Consider the following 17,736-nt stretch of genomic DNA (forward strand, 5'->3'; position numbering starts at 1 on the left):
ATTTTACCTGGCTATGAGATGCAGGATGTCCATTTATCATTCTAAGTCAGTCTATAGGTTTACCCTTATAAGAGCCATGCTGCTCCAATGATCAGCACTACTATCTTTGGAGGAAATTAAGAAAAAGGAGTTTTGAAGATGATGGTATCAGTATAATATTGTGAAGATAAACTGAAATGATTTATAACTCTTGAATATGGTGCTAGTCCATTTTAAAATTTAAAAATCGTAGCTATTATGATGAGGAGGAGGAGATACAAGGAGAGAGTGATATTTATGAGGATCTCTATTGCACAGCACATGATATTTCTGTACCTGGAAAGAGGTACACCTCTGATTATGAGCTCATTTGCAGGGCCATTTTGACAGATGTACCTAGACCAGTGAATAATTATCACTTTCTATGATAGAATGTCATCTCCACCCAGCACTCAGTTTCTTTTAAATATATTTTATCCCCGAGCAATGCATAATGTAACTTAGACCATATTTACCCATTAATTTTTAAAAAGGTTGTCCCTTCAAAACTTCTCCCGATTCTTTATTATACAAGCAATAGAAGTTCTCTCTTACCCTTAATTCCCTCCACAATATTAAAGTTATTTCAAAAACTGTCAATTGCTCTTCTGTAAGTATATAGTTATTAAACAATGTCATCACCTATACGCACAAATCCTTCTGTTTAAATTCAGTGAAATACTCATAAAAAAATCTTCAAGGGAGAGAAGGAAAAGGGAGATTTTACATGTGATTTATTTTTCCTAAAGACAACTTCTATTGATCTTCATTGGCTTTTTACTACACTAGACCGTTTTGTCTTTATATCTTTGCTACTTGAAAGCATTCAAATATTTTGCCAGGTGTAATTTCCAATTGTCTTAAATAAATACTGATCTCCTTCCTTCCTCAGGGAGGAGTGACTGGTAACAAAACAACACAATAATTGACTAGTAGTTTTTATTTTGGGTACTTAAAAAAACTTCTTCTGGTTCTCTGAAGGTGTTCTGAGACTGCCATTTCTATAAGGAAAATACACTTGAAATTCCTTTCATGACAAAAAATAAACAGACATGGGCAGAGGATTTTAATGAATCTTCAACAGCAGAAGTTTGGAAGCTTTTTTGTCGTGCCTCCTCTATCCCACATCACAAACATGATATGTATAACAATTTGACCATGTATTCAGAACAAAAGCGATTTTTCCTCTTTGTAAGAAATGTTATATGTCTTTATTTCTCTCTTTTTAAGCTTCCATTTATTTCTTGGTACACCCTTTCTCTGACTGTAAGGGAATGAGTGAAAATGGCATATATTTTATATGTTTCATACTTTTCCTCAAGCAATGCTGTTTTGGTACAACTGCAAAGTCAATACCTTAGAGCTACAAAAACTGAATGGTTCTCCTGTGAATGGATTCTTCTGGCAACCTGCTATCTCCGGTGCTCTTGAGAGGAGTTGTTAAAAGGTGCATTCAGGCTGTAGGTGATGTAAACATAGAGAAGAATACATTTGAACTGATATTACTATCTAAACTGTTCTAAGGATCTGCTCTCCCAGTCAAGCTATCAAAGAGATGTTCAAATGTCAGAATGCTCCAAGATGTGGCCTCGGATTCCTTGCAAATACTTCTGTCCCTATCCCTCAGTGTGACTGGAACACTTGCTAGTGCCGTATCGTGTATGGCTCCAGTTTTGTGCATGACAAACTGGTTTTGTAGTTTTTTTAATTTTTATTATTTGAGAGAGAGAGAGAGTGCAAGCAGAAGAGAGAGAGGTGCAAGAGTGCAAGAGAGAGAGAGAGAGAGAGAGAGAGAGAGAGAGAGAATCTTAAGCAGACTCCAGGCACACTCAGCGTGGAGTCTGACATGGATCTTAATCCCGTATGACCCTGGGATCATGACCTGAGCCAAAATCAAGAGCTGGATGCTCAACAGACTGAGCCACCCAGGTGCCCCAAGTGTATTTTTTTTAAAGAATTTTATTTGTAAGTAATCGGTACACCCAATGTGGAGCTTGAACTCACAACCCCGAGATCAAGAGTCACATGGTCTACTGACTGAGCTAGTCAGGCACCCTGGTTTTGGATTTTTGATAAGGAATGTACTACAGCATAATTTGTCTTAATTCCCCCTTCTATTCATATATGATAATTTGAATTCCCTAAGTATATTAACTGTTTTATTAGTTGCAGAACTATCTTTTGAGTAAAATAAAAACCTTTCAGGTTGTCCTAATTTCTATAATGTTTTTCATGACTGTGAAGTCTGTTTTAAGAAAATATCAAGAAAAAGCTGTACTGTGAACATATGATACCCATTGCAGCTAAAGTCTTAATTTGAAGAGAGATAAGAGAGAAAAGTCCTTTTAACTGCAAAATCTAGGTCCACCAATTGAAGGAATTATGACAGTTATTTATTGTACTTCCTAAAACAAAAGGAGTAAAAATTAATTTTCAAGGTACTTTATTGATTCTATGGCTGATACTTCCATACATATTTATTTCTGGAAAGCATTCTCTTGGCAGCTCCCTGGAGTTAGTGAAGTGAGACCACTTGTACTCCCTTTGGTATTCAAGTATGATTTTAGGCAACTGCATTTTTTAGTCACCTAATTAAGTCCCTGGGTAAATTGATGAAAGAAATAAAGTTTTACCTGAATCTCTCTAAAGTAACTTGAATTTCCCCAGCTACCACTAGCCTGCGGTTACAAATGAAGTTACGTTTACCTTTAGACAATTATCTTCTTAGCTCATTCTCCTAACCAGCTCAACTCTAGGATTTTGGTCACTAGAAAAATTTTCTTATCCATCCCACTCACAAGAATGATTGAGTATTCTCACACATTCCTTCAAACAAGGTCACTTACATTTTTTTTTTTTTAATTTATTTTGAGGGGGGCACACGAGCCCATGGGGGTGGGGCAGAAAGAGAAGGAGAGAGAATCCCAAGCAGGCTCCATGCTCAGTGCAGAGTCCCATGCAGGGTTCCATCTCACAACCAGGAGATCCTGACCTGAATTGAAATCAAGAGTCAGACGCCTAACCGACTGAGCCACCCAGGTGCTCCTAAACAAGGTCACTTTTAATAGAAACTACTGATATTTAACAAAAAAGCACTGCTGCCCTTCAGTGGGCATTCCTTCTCCCCAGGCTCACCACTGCTGTGCTTTCATTGACATTAAATCCTAGAGGGTTCTTTATTCTATACAGAAGTGGAAAAATCATCCATCATATAGCACATTCTAATTCCCTGTCTCCCAGCTGGATAGAGAACTTCCTCCTTGTGGGTATCCTTTGGCCAAAGAATCCCATGCAAGTAGACATTTGTGGGGATGAATTCTACATCTGTAGACATGACTGACTCAAAATATATTCTCCATTTGAACTCTGTACTATCAGTTTCCAAGTTCTTTATAAAGTTTTCTTAAAAAGTTTATAGGCAGGATGGAAATCCCAAAGCTGACAGACAAGGCCTCAAAAAGAGTATAGGTTAGTTTTAACATATCCTCATTTCATATCAACAATTAGGAGTATGTGGTCTAACTTGCCATTATAACACAGCATTCTGTATCTCTTGATGGAAAGTCTTACCCATTCTATAAGCTGACCGGCCCTGCACTACCTCATCTAATCCTTATCGTTTTTATGTTGTGATCTATTTGTTCTCTTCCATCTGAGACTCTTTGAGCTTAAGGGATCCATTATATCCATTTTTGTTAACAACTTGTTGTGTGAGTTCTTATTTAATCAAGATATAATTTTAATACTAAAAATATAATTAAAAATCAAGAAGCCCAGAGACATTAGGTAGGGAATATGAGTGCTAATATTTTCCATTGTTTATATCAAGAGTCATTCAATACCATCCAAAATGTATGTAAAAAGATAATTCGTACTTATGCTAAAAATTAGTTCAGCAAATGTGACAAGAAAAGAAAAGAAAAAAGAAAAGAAGAGAAAAGAAAACCCAAGAATAATTCAACACATATTTACTAAGGGCTTCTCTCTATAAGGGTCTGTATTACATGACAAATGGCTTCAGAAATGGGTAATACAAGAGGCACTGTGGGGGCAGAATGGGTGTGGTTTCAACACCAGGGATGCTAGTGTTTTCTGTTCAGTTTTAGTCATATATTCTGATTATCATAAAAGAAAAGTGGAAAAATCTTGCTGTAACTTGATTTTTGGTTCTATTGAAAATGACCTTGTGAGGACACCAAATTATTCATATTGGAAAGAAAGTGCTTCTTTTCTGTTTCAAAGCAGCTTAGAAAGCATGGAATTTTGTCTATCCTTTAAAGGTCTGCCTTTGTTTGGTTCATGCAAGAGCTGCACAGCTGTTTCAACTGAACCTTGATATAGAGTTTGCTAGAAAAAATTCCATTTGCTAAATCCAAGCAGGGTGATATTATTCCTCTACAATTATACAACAATTAGATATAGAGATTTCTGTCAGCTTCAGGAGAACTGGCTCTGATGCACTAAAACCCCATGAGACAGTTCTGTAGGATTTTGGCATGATATTAACCTACAAAGACATTTGTCCTACATCTTGCCTTTCTATATCCTCCCATTCTGGATCTCATCCCAGTCTTTGGATTTAAGCTACAAAAGTGTTCATTATCTTAAGGGCAATATAGGAAGTACAATGGAAAATGTGTTCTACTGATGTATTAAACTTTATTTTAGGTGTGTCGTGGGATTAAGAAAATCTTTCTGGGCCAAATTTTATATATATTCCTCCAGAAAAACTTAATGTGGTGTGGTCAATTATCAGATGAATTTGATTAATTCATATGTAAAAGACAAGGAGATCCAAGTTTGTTCTGTTTATTTCTTAAATTTTTAGTAACTGTCATGAATGACTTTTACAACAAGGCTTTTTAGACACATGGTTTTTTATCCTGTGATTTTACTCTTTTATTCATAATTACGATTATAAAATTGGGATGTACCTTATTTACTTTTTCATGAGATGCTCTTAACTCTTCCAAGTCTATGCTCTTCTAGAAGTGGCACAAAAATGGGTAGATGAAGCAGCATCACGTAAGTCTTCAAATTTAGGAAATTTCTAACAAAACAGGTACTTTTTGACATTATTTAAAATTCTGATTTCTTTTTTTAAGTAGAATTTTTAAGTTTATTTTTATTTGTTTTGAGAGAGAGACAGGGAACGCAAGAGCCAGGGGAAGGCAGAGAGAGAGTACCAAGCAGGCTCCCTGCTGTGCTGTCAGCATGAAGCCTTCCCCATGAGGTACTCCATCTAATTGTGACACCATGACCTAAGCAGAAACCAAAGTTAGATGCTTAACTGACTGAGCCACCCAGGCACCCCTTAAATAGAATTTTTGAAGTGTATTTAGTTTGTAAAGTAAAAATTAAAAAATTGGAGAAGAGTTGGACATGTTTTTTTTTTTTCTCCCTATGCCATGCTCCTTATTTATTTTCATATTATCTAAAAGTTTATTTAGGAGTATGTTTCAGCTACTTTGAAAATAATTTTCTGTATGCACTAGGACTGCATGCCTGATGTTAGGCTTGCTGTGCTGGCCAGTAAGAATTATTTGAAGACACAGATGATGGTTACTTCTTAAGCCTTACCTCACTTTTGTGCCCCATTTTACTTGTAGAAAAGTCTTAAAAGTTTATGGTTGTTTGTTCTATCACCTGACAAGTGTGGAGAATCAAGACAGAGAGAGGAAGGTGATGAATAAAGGTTATAATTAAGAAGCCAAAAATCCAGGAAAATATCTTTTTATTGTCTTTATTCTAAAACCTTTTTATTTTTCAATTGAGCTCAGATAAAACTTTTGTACTTGGCATTATATACACTAGTCTCTTACTTTATTCAAATTAGAAATACCAATTAGTAAAATGCACAATGAAATATTCATTTTTTAATTGTGTGCATATTTTTAGTAAATGAAAATGTATTATTTAGATAACACTTTTGAGGCACAAGTCAGGTATTTCACTTAAACTTAGAATAATTGTAACAGACATAAGTTTAAAACTTCTGGTGATAGGTCATTTTCTTCTCCAACCTTGATGTTTCCCATCCTCTCCAATTTCGTTTTAGTTTATGTAACTTTGGGAAAGAACTTCTACAGTCTAACTTCCAGATTGTCATCTGTATGACCAGTGCACACCAGTGCTTGGGTTAAGTCCAGCATTTCAACAAGCTCAGGGATTACAAATCAGTTTTCATGAAGAACTCTACAGACATCATGGAAGAACTAAGGAAAATATTTCAAGTATCCCTAATTTGAAAGTACTGAGATTATTGGTTGTACTGGTAAAAAAGATCCATCATTCCCTACCATTTTTAGCCTCTCAGTGTGGTTGTGTTTTTGAACTTTCCTTAATTGAGATAATTGTAATATATGTGGATAGGTTATTTTTATAACTTTTCTTCTTGAACCAGGATTATATAATATAGTCAGGCATCCATGACTTTAAGAGATTCCCTAGTTTTCTAGTTTATGGCCCATGAGTATTAAGTCCAAAGGGGCCACAATTTAATAATGCTTAAAAATTAGTATTCGAGACATTTTATATATATGGTGACTATTTTGAGTATGGAAAACACAAAAGTAATCCATCACTTGTTATTACTATCTATATCCATGAGGATAAGATAAAACTGTGGATATCCTATAATTAAGACTGGTATTCTTCTTTACTATATAATCCAGTAATTCCATCACTGGGTATTTACCCAAAGAAAATGAAAGCACTAACTTGAAAAGATATATGCATCCCTATGTTTATTATAGAATTGTTTACAATAGCCAACTTATGGAAGTAACTCAAGTGTCCGTTGATGAAGGATAAAGTTGTAGTATATATATACACATACACATACCCACATACATACAATGGAATGTTACTCAGCCATAAAAAAGAACAAATAATGCTGAATGAAATAAGTTGGTCACAGAAAGACAAATACCACTGGATTTCACTCCTATGTGTAACATGAGAAACAAATGAGCGAAGAAAGAAAAAAAAGAGACAAAAAAATTCTTAAATACAGAGAATAAACGGGTGGTTGCCAGATGGGAGGTAATTAGGGAGGTGGGTGAAATAGATAAAAAAAGGGATTAAAAGTACACTTAGCTTGATGAACACTGGGAAATGTATAGAATTGTGGAATCACTATATTATACATTCGAAACTAATATAACACTGTATGTTAATTATGCTTGAAAAGAATAGTATTCTTCTTAATGATATAGTGTTTCAATTATGGTGTTTTGATATAAAATTGATATTTTACATATACCTCCTTTGTTTTAATTATGTATACATAAAAAGCAATAACAGATTTATCATAGGTAGTGGGTTTATTCTACTGATGGCATGTAAAAAAAGGAAATCTTTTAAAATGACAAAAAACCCCAATACATTATAATCTATAATCCTTTTGGTTTTATTTTATTGTTTAGACTCAAGAAATAAAAGTTGTATTATCAATTAAAGATCACATATTCGTTTCCTTTTAGAGCATTTGTAATTATATAAAACCAGTGGCTCTTTATTGGCTTCTAAATGTGTTAATTTGTCAATGATAATTATCTTAACATAACACAGCCTACTTATTACAATCAAAATCTATGACTCCTAAAGGCACCTTTATAATGAGGACAGAGTGCATTAATTCTTCTACAAAGCTGTCTTTAGCCCGAAAGACATCAAAGCCAATAAAAACTAAAAGTAAGGGCAAGATAATCACAAAAGGAAAAAAATAAAAGAACATCACTAATGTTGCTCATCTAGTAATTGTGACCATTCCACTGAGGCTGTGTATCAAATAATAGTCTTCCTGACATTATTCTATACCCAACAATGAATATCATTAAATAAATACATCTGTGACAGTTCCTTATAAAATCCTACAGAGAATTTTTTTCCCACATAACATCGAATATTCTATTACAGAACCATAAATACACTGTTTTCATGAACTGTATATCTGACCTTGAAAAATAAGGTCAGAATTCAAAGTTATTACACTTCAATTTCCTGAAAAAATGCCATGAAAATATATAGTCTCTTGTTACTGCCTGATTGTTAATTTTGATGGGAAAGTCATGAAAATAAATGCTGTATTGCATCACTAGAGCTTAAATAAATCTGCGTAGCTCTAAAAAAAACCACCCAGAAGCCAAAATGAGAGAAATATGAGTAGAATAAGAAATTTTATTTGGTTCGCTTCTGATTTTCATTCGTTTCACAAGACTGGATGTTGGTGATGCAATTTCTGGACATATTTCATGTAAGGCATTGCTTGTGTTTGCTTAGAATAGAAATTAATGGAAGAATGGAAAGAAAAACTAGGTTCAATGATTCGGTCTCAATTTAACTGTGTTAAGAGTCATAAGACACTGTGTAGTGTATATTTACATTTGTGCATATTATGTTGATTTTTGAACAAAATGATCTGCATGGTTATAATATGAATTTTTCTCTGATCATACTATCAGGAAAATTTTATCATATATCATGCTGTTTTATGTTATTCCCCCCCTTTATACAAGTGGGACCATATGTAATCTCAACAGACTCTGAAGAAGATGGAAAGTCTTCTACTCAAAAGTCTTTGGAAATCCTGTTAAAAGACTCCTATACCATGTACATAGATAACATACAAAATATGCAGAATGTATATGTTATGAACCCTAATAATAATTAATAATAAAACAAACATCAATTTTAGAAATAAAACATTACCTTTTGTTCATGCCGTCCCTCAGGAGTACTCCTGCTTTTTCATTGTTTCCTTATCATTTACTTGCTGTAATTATCAGTTGTCAAATATGCATATATCCTTAAACAATATTTTATCCAGTTTTACCTGTTTTTAAACCTGGTTTATACAATGTATGTTCTTAAGCAATTTATTTTTATTCAGGCAACAGTACTTTTCTAAAATTTGTACATGTTATCTAATGTAGCTTTTTCTCGATCTTGGTCAGTGCTATATAATTATACTCTACTGTGTGATTATGCTATAATTTATTTATACATTATTTTCTGATGGACATTTAGAAGGTTTCCAATTTCTTGGTATTCCAAACAATACTCCTATGAATATTTTCATACCTGTATGGGCATAGGTGTGGATATTTTAAAAAGATCTATATCTGTTCAGTTTTGAAAGATAATGTCAAATTGTTTCCCTTGTGTGTGAATCACTTTTTTTTTTTCTCCCAGCAGCGATGCTTATTAGATCTTATTGCTTCAAATCTTAGCCAATGTTTAGTACTGAATGCATGGGTTACAGATCCTTTTAAAATGCAATCAACAGAAGAAGGATTTATAGGGTTCCATATTCCACACTGCAACCCACTTTAAAGACACTACCACTTGAAAAGGCTATGAAATATACCCCCATTCAAAACATATATGTATGTGAAGCTAGATTTTAATAACAAATTAAATACAGAAGTGGATACGAGAATCCAGGTGTCTCCTATTAAGCCAGACATTGAACAGATTTAAAAAAAATAAAACACAATAATAGTCTTCTCAGGGAGTTTATTTTGCTTTAAAAATGCAGTTTTTGTCATAAAATATGCAATGGATTTACATGTTTTTGGAAGGTAGTAAAATATGTTTTAGCCTATTTTCATAATAGTATATAACATATTTTTAATTAATAGGATATATTTAAGTTTACAGAATTTTGTTTTTAAATAAATTAATACATATTTTAAATATTTTTACAGTATTAATTTACAATGCTCTAAATATCAATAGATATAGCCCATGAAGACAAAAGCAATTTTGGGTTTTGATATTTTTGTTTTCTTTTTCTGAGTTTTTTTTTTTAAATAATTTACAAAACTGAAATCTATCAATTTTAGCCATATAATTTTGCCAAAATAGTACTGTTGTGAAATCATTATCACAATCAGGACACAGAACATTTCCATCACTCCCAAAAATTCTCTCAGCACTTTGCAATCATGCCTCCTCCAGCCATCCACCTTAGCAAACACTAATATGCTCTATATCCTATAGTTTTGCCTTTTTTTTTTAGAAGTTCATACAAATGGAATCATATAGTTTACAGTCTTTGCATCTGGTCCCTTTCACTTAGAATACTTTTGAAATTCATCCATATTGTTGCATCTATTAATAGTTTTTATTGCTGAATAATGTTCTAGTGTTCAGATATATCATAACTTGATTATACATATGTCAGATCATGGGCATTGAGTTTTTCCTAGTCTTTGGCTATTTAGAGTAATGTTCCCACATTCATGCACACATCTTTGTGTGAAAATATATTTTCCCTCTCAGTTGAAAGCCTAACAGTGGAATTTCTGGAACATATGGTAAGTAAATGTTTTAACATTTTAAGAAATTTTGAAAATATTTTCCAAAGTGACTACACAATTTGTATTCTTTTAAAAACATTGTTTAATTTATTACTACTTTTTTAATTTAAATTTTAGTTAACTTACAGTGCAATATTGGTTTCAGGAGTAGAATTCAGTGATTCATCACTTACAACACTTGCTTCTCATCACAAGTGCCCTTCGTAGTACGCGTCACCAATCTAGTCCATCTCCCACCCATTTCCCACTCCATCGACCCATGGTTTGTTCTCTATCGTTAAGTCTTTTGTGGTTTGCTTCCTCTCTTCTCTTTTTTCCCTCCCTTCCCATTATGTTTATCTGTTTTTTTCTTAAATTCCACATATGAGTGGAATCATATGGTATTGTCTTTCTCTGATTGACTTATTTCACTTAGCATTACATAGTCTAGCTCTATCCACATCATTGCAAGTGGCAAGATTACATTCTTTTTGATGGCTGAGTTATATTCCATCATATATACATACATATATATATATACACCACATCTTCTTCATCCATTCATCAGTCTATGGATATTTGGGCTTTCTCCATAGTTTGGCTATTGTTGATAATGCTGATATAAACATTGGGGTGTATCTACCCCTTCAAATCTGTATTTTTGTACCCTTTGGGCAAATACCTAATAGTGCAAGCGCTGGATTCTGGGTTGTTCTATTTTTAGTTTCTTGAGGAACCTCCATACTGTTCTCCATAGTAGCTGTACCAATTTGCATTCCCACCAACAGTGCAAGAGGGTTCCCCTTTCTTTGCATCCTTGTCAACACTTGTTGGTTCTTATGTTAATTTTAGCCATTCTGACAGGTATGAGGGTATCTCATCATGGTTTTGATTTGTATTTCCCTGATGATGAGTGATGTTGAGTATTTTCTCATGTGTCTGTTGGCCATCTGGATGTCTTCTTTGGAAAAGTCTCTATTCATATCTTCTTCCCATTTCTTAACTGGCTTATTTGTTTTTTGGTGTGTTGAGTTTGATAAATTCTTTATAGATTTTGAATACCAACCCTTTATCAGATATGTCATTTGCGAATATCTTCTCCCATTATATAGACTGCTTTTTTTGTTGATTGTTTCCTTTGCTGTGCAGATGCTTTTTATCTTGATGAAGTCCCAATAGTTTATGTTTGCTTTTGTTTCCCTTGCTGTTGGCGATGTGTCTAGTAAGAAGCTGCTGTGGCTGACATCAGAGAGGTCTCTGCCTATGTCCTCTAGGATTTTGATGGTTTCCTGTCTCACATTGAGGTCTTTAATCCACTTTGAATTTATTTTTGTGTATGGTGAAAGAAAGCGGTCCAGTTTCCTTCTTCTGCACGTTGCCATTCAGTTTTCCCAACACCATTTGTTGAAGAGTCTTTTGTCTATTGGATATTCTTTCTGCTTTGTCGAAGATTAATTGACCATATTATACCATTTGTATTCTAACTAGCAATGTTTGAGAGCTTTGATTGCACCATATCCTTTTTTCAACACTTGATTTTGTTAGTGTTTCTAAATTTTAGCCTTTCTAGTGTGTATATTTGTTTCAAATTTGTGTTTCCCTTATAACTAAGGACACTGAATATCTTTTTGTGTTTATTTGCCATTTCTATATATTCTTTGATGACTCTTTACCAAAGAGTCTCTTTAAAGCAACATTTTGTATTAGAGTCCTTGAATTATTGTTATTGAGTTGTAAGGTAAGGGTTATTTATATATTTTGGATGTAAGTCCTTTACTAGATATATAATTTGCAAATACTTTCTCCTACTATGTAGTTTGCTATTTCTTTTTCTTAAGATGTCTTTGGAGAACACCAGTTTTAAATTTTAATGAAGTCTAATTTACTTTTTTTGTATTCTACTTAAGAAATATTTGCTCACCCAAAGCCAATTATATTTGTTCCAATATCCTGTTCAAGAAGTTGTGTTGTTTTCCTTGTTTTCTTTCTTTTTCTTTTTAGGTCTTTAATCTATTTGGAGTTAAATTTTTAACACCATGTGATAAGGATTAGTATTTATATTTTTTGCATATGGTTATCCAGTTAATTCAACACTGTTTTTCGAAAAGGCAATTCTTTCCCTATTTATTTGCCTTAGCACCTTTGTTGAAAATTAATTGGTTGTGTGTGTGTGTGTGTGTGTTATATATTTATGTCTGTATCTATATCTAATCTCTCTCTCTCTCTCTATATATATATATGGTCTATTTATGGATTCTTTCTTCTGTTCCATTGATCTATATGTTTTCTTTACATCAAACACATTGTCTCAGTTACAGTAACTTTGTAGTAACTCTTAAAATCATATACTGTAAATTTTTTAACTTTGTTGTTTTTCACAATTATCTGGCCTATTTTAGATCCTTTGTATTTAAAGTCTTAATTAGTTTGTGCATGTCTACAAAAAAAAGTGATTTTAATTAGGATTTGTTGAATCCATAGTTAACTCTGGGAAGAACTATTACCTTAACAATACTGAGTCTTTGATCTATGTTTTTTTTTTTTTAAATATATCTCCATTTAGTTATACCTTTAAAATTTTCTCTCAGAAGTATTTTGTGTATTTTATTGAACAAGTCTGGTACAAATTTTGTTAAAGTTATTCTTTTTAAAATTTTCATTTTAATGTTATTTATATGGTACTGGTTTTTAAAAAAATTTCAGTTTCTAAACTGTTGTTAGAATACAGAAGTACAATAGATTTTATACATTGAACCTGTGTCCCATGAAACTGCCAAATGCATTTATTAGATGTATGGCAATACTTTGGTTTAGAACAACAATGAAAAGACTTAGAGTGGTAAAATTATATCACTGTGAGATTTAAGATAACTTTAAAGTATCTAGAGAAATTAAGATGTTACCTTGGCTACATTATCTCACTTGATATTACAGCTGTAATACATTTTACTTGCTCAATATTAAATTCAGTGTAAGAATCCCAGGCATTTCATCCAGTGGAAGATCACATGGTGTGTGGTGAAATGCACACGCCTGCTTCAGGACAGTAACAAAAATGTTTTGTTGTAGCAAGTTCAGAACAATAGACTCAAAGGCAGCTTTAAGTTTCTCTCTAAGCATGGTGGGGTGGAATGGATGGCTTCACAAATGCAGACACTGACATAAATACGAAGATTTAAAGGCCAACATGCAATGCACTTAAATATTTAAATCAATGTCCAATTCATTTATTTAATGACAAATCACTTAGTAAATTGTGCAAATTTCCATGTAGCAGGTAAGAATAGAAGATACTTCTTTCTGAACACGATGTGAAATATTCTGAAACATTATGTGCCAGATTTTGTGGGAACACAAAGGAAGACTGTTTTCTGCAATAAAAAAAATCAAATCCTTTTAAGTTAGTTTTAGTCTAAGCCTAAGATACACTGCCACTCCTAACTTTCTTTGCTAGTTCTATTTAGGGTTGGTTCATGTAGTTAGTACTACTGAAAAAAGTGTAGGCGATTCCACCCAAACACTAATTATTGGTTGCCATCATTTTTGTTGAAACATTGGAGTTCTTTGTATTTAATAGATCCAGACAATGGTAGAGCTTTCATTACCCTAATATTATTTTAGGAACTCCAATTCATTGAGTACTTCTTTCATTTTAGGCACCTTCACATCTGTGAGGTGATTTTCATTCTCATAATAAACCTATGTTGTGAGAATTATTAAAATTATTAAAACCTAGACTTTGAGGCTGATTTCTTTCACCTAATTAATATTTGATATCCATCCACATTATTGGTATGATATTAGTGCACCCTTTGTTATTGCTGAGTACTACTCCCATCACTGGGTGTTTATACAAATGTTTATCCATTCCTAAATTGAGGTTATATGCTGTAACCATTCACACAATGTTTTTGTGTAGAGGAAATTTTCTTTTTGCTTCAGTAAACACGTACAAATGGAATTTGTGGGTCATTGGGTAAATGTAAGTTTCACTTCACAAGATACTGAAAAACCGTTCTGAAAGATATGTGGTAGTATCCTATGGTTTTAATTAGCTATAATAAAATTTTAATTGGCCTCCTGAAAGAGGCTGATGATAGCCATACATGAAAATGTTATATTGAAATCCTTCATTTTCATTGTGAAAAGTTTAGTTAAATGCTATGTTGATCAGTAATCAAATAGTAAGATGGAAGTTTTTATCCCATTTCTCTTTTTTTCCACTGCTATTCATGGGCCCTACATAAAATGGTTATAAATACTGAGGGAGGGGGAGAAAGAGTAGGACTTTCACAATAAAAATTTATATAGTTGGATTTTGAGTATATAGGCAATTGTCAAATAGGTTGTAGATTTTCTTTATATAAATATAACTTATTCAAACAAGAGTATTTTCCCCTGACAATAAGACAACAGACTTAAGGAACAGATCTTGGAGAAGACTTCATAGACGGACACATAAAAGAACACCCACTAACAGTTTCTAGTTTAATGGACTTTTAAAAAGAGAACATTTTATTTATATTAAAATCCACTAATTTCTACTATATGGGAATGAATTATCAAAACTTATGGTTACGTAAAAGGCTTGAAAATCCTGAGAGAATCTTAACGAAAGCATAGCTCATTATAAATCCTCCAGAAGCGAATACAAAGTACAAAATACTTTTGAATTATCTCATAAAGAATTTCTCTAGGATCCACAGGGAAAAGCTTTATAGAAAATGCAGGACAAATGCTATCAGCCAGCTATTGAATTTTTAGTCTTGCATTCGTTTTAAGAGAATACCTATCGATAATGTAAGCACAACCAAAATCACTCTGCTTAAGTGATACATTTAAAGAATAAGTGTATGTAAATTATATTCAAGTCGACCATTATTTGAAATATTTATGTATGGAATGGCATACAAAGGTATCAAAACAAAAGTGAAAAGATGGTAAGTCAGATTTTAAATAAATGTTTATTTAACACTTTAGTAAGAAAATTAATACAAGAACAATTTTGTCAAAATTGAGTAAAAAATGAATAATGAATATCCTCTCTCGTAATAAAAACTACCTAGGTGATTTAAGACAATGTATCATTCCCTTTGTTTCTAGAAAGTGTTACAGTATGCATCTTTGTACCGATGGGCAGTTTTATTTTGAGATGATTGCTTCAAGGGTTGTCTAAAATTTTCTTGGGGCGCCTGGGTGGCTCAGTCGGTTAAGCGTCCGACTTCAGCTCAGGTCACGATCTCGCGGTCCGCGAGTTCGAGCCCCGCGTCGGGCTCTGGGCTGATGGCTCAGAGCCTGGAGCCTGCTTCTGATTCTGTGTCTCCCTCTCTCTCTGCCCCTCCCCCGTTCATGCTGTGTCTCTCTCTGTCTCAAAAATAAATAAACGTTAAAAAAAAAATTAAAAAAAATAAAAATAAAAAAATAAAATTTTCTTAAAATAATTGTATGAGTGCACTTACAATTTGTACACTCAATTCTATTCTAATTAATGCAACTGTCAAGGGGGTGGTAGGCGGAGGTGGTTTATCCTAGCATAGCAGGTATGAGGAGGCAAGTATTCAGACTTGCTCTTGTACTTAAGAGTATTGACAAATTGTGTGAATGGTTTCATCTCTCTGGGCCTTAGTTTCTTTTATAATAATGCAGAGGGAATGGACTACATGCATGCTTCTCCAATATCAGTTGTTCACATATTACTTGCAAGATTTTTATCATATCTGTGCCAGTTTTGCCACCATTTAATGAATATCACTGTAAGTCAACTCAGTTTCCAAAACTTACAAGTCATGTGTATAAAATTTGTCTCTTTCTCTTTTTTTTTAAATATGTGGAACACTTCATGAATTTGTGTGTCATCCTTGCCCAGGGCCATGCTAATCTTCTCTGTATTGTTCCAATTTTTTAGTATATGTGCTGCCAAAGCGAGCACTTGACTCTTTTTTTTCTAATTTTCATTAAAATAAAAACATGTTGCTTATATAAAACATGTTTCCCTATGAACAACTAAAATAATCTTCCATATCACTAGTGATACAGAACCAGATTTGTTTTCAATACTAGTATACATCGGAATTATGTTAAAACCTATGATATTAGATATTTACGATATAATTATGTAATCTATTATTTCAGAGAATGTTATTTTTATGACTCAAAGTAAAAGTCAAAATAGAAAATTTAAATTAAGGGGCGCCTGGGTGGCTCAGTCGGTTAAGCATCCGACTTTGGCTCAGGTCACGATCTCACGGTTTGTGAGTTCGAGCCCCCTGTCAGGCTTTGTGCTGCCAGCTTAGAGCCTGGAGCCTGCTTCTGATTCTGTGTCTCCCTCTCTCTCTGACCCTTCTCCACTCATGCTCTGTCTCTCTCTGCCTCAGAAATAAATAAACATTAAAAAAATTAAAAAAAATTTTTTTCAATTTATTTATTTATTTATTTATTTATTTATTTATTTTTTCAACGTTTTATTTATTTTTGGGACAGAGAGAGACAGAGCATGAACGGGGGAGGGGCAGAGAGAGAGGGAGACACAGAATCGGAAACAGGCTCCAGGCTCCGAGCCATCAGCCCAGAGCCTGACGCGGGGCTCGAACTCACGGACCGCGAGATTGTGACCTGGCTGAAGTCGGACGCTTAACCGACTGCGCCACCCAGGCGCCCCCAGAAAATTTCAATTTATATAACTCTTTCATTTTTATGTTCTTATAGAATGACATGTGTGTAATAGAACTTTCTATGCTTTTGCAACCTAAAAAGATGCATAGGTGAATAAAGAATATTTTCTTAACTAAAGGATGGTTTTATCATGTAGTATCATACTGGTATTTCATTTTAAGACAAAACTAATCTTTAATACATTCTTGGAGAAGTAGGGAATCCCAGTTTTGTTGCATTGTATTAACTGAAGATGCCCCATACGCTATGCATAACTCAAAATTATTACTGCCTTTATTCAAATTATTAATGTAACACAGCTATTTCTAAATATAATGATGAGTATTTTTACTCATCAGTTTTAATTACTTTTATTTAGAGTGCCATATTCTTTTACAAAGCTCGTATTTTCATAAGAACTTCAAACTTTGTGAAATCTTACTCATCCCGCTACCCCCCCCCCCCTCAAATTGCCACATAAAAGCTAGAGCTGTCAAGGGAGGAAAAGATCATGAAAAACATTCAAACATCCCTGAGAAGACCTGATTTTAATGCCTTAATAAATAGGTGAGTGTAACATAGTAGCCTTCAAATTTTACTTAGCACCACACTTCTAGTACCACAGCTCCATTTGACCCTATAAAAATGCTGTTAATGGCTCTGTTTACTAGAATTTATTGCTACCAAGATGGAAAGTCACAATGCTATGAAACTAGTAATGTAGCAATATGCAACCTCAAGCCCTATAATGTGGCTATATTTT

At 33.4% G+C, this 17,736-nt stretch overlaps 1 long non-coding RNA gene and 1 other non-coding gene across 2 annotated transcripts in view; both read right to left on the reverse strand.

Annotated features, from left to right (window-relative positions):
• Nucleotides 1-17,736, reverse strand: part of LOC121028392 (uncharacterized) — a 234,810-nt gene that overhangs the window by 56,751 nt on the left and 160,323 nt on the right. The gene's annotated exons all lie outside the window — the stretch shown is intronic.
• On the reverse strand, nt 16,144-16,251 carry LOC121029051 (U6 spliceosomal RNA). Its single transcript, XR_005789558.1, has one exon. It is a non-coding gene; the product is annotated as a U6 spliceosomal RNA (small nuclear RNA).

Source organism: Herpailurus yagouaroundi, unplaced genomic scaffold, assembly GCF_014898765.1.
Source record: "Herpailurus yagouaroundi ecotype Mexico unplaced genomic scaffold, PumYag 100, whole genome shotgun sequence".
Lineage (NCBI taxonomy): Eukaryota > Metazoa > Chordata > Mammalia > Carnivora > Felidae > Herpailurus > Herpailurus yagouaroundi.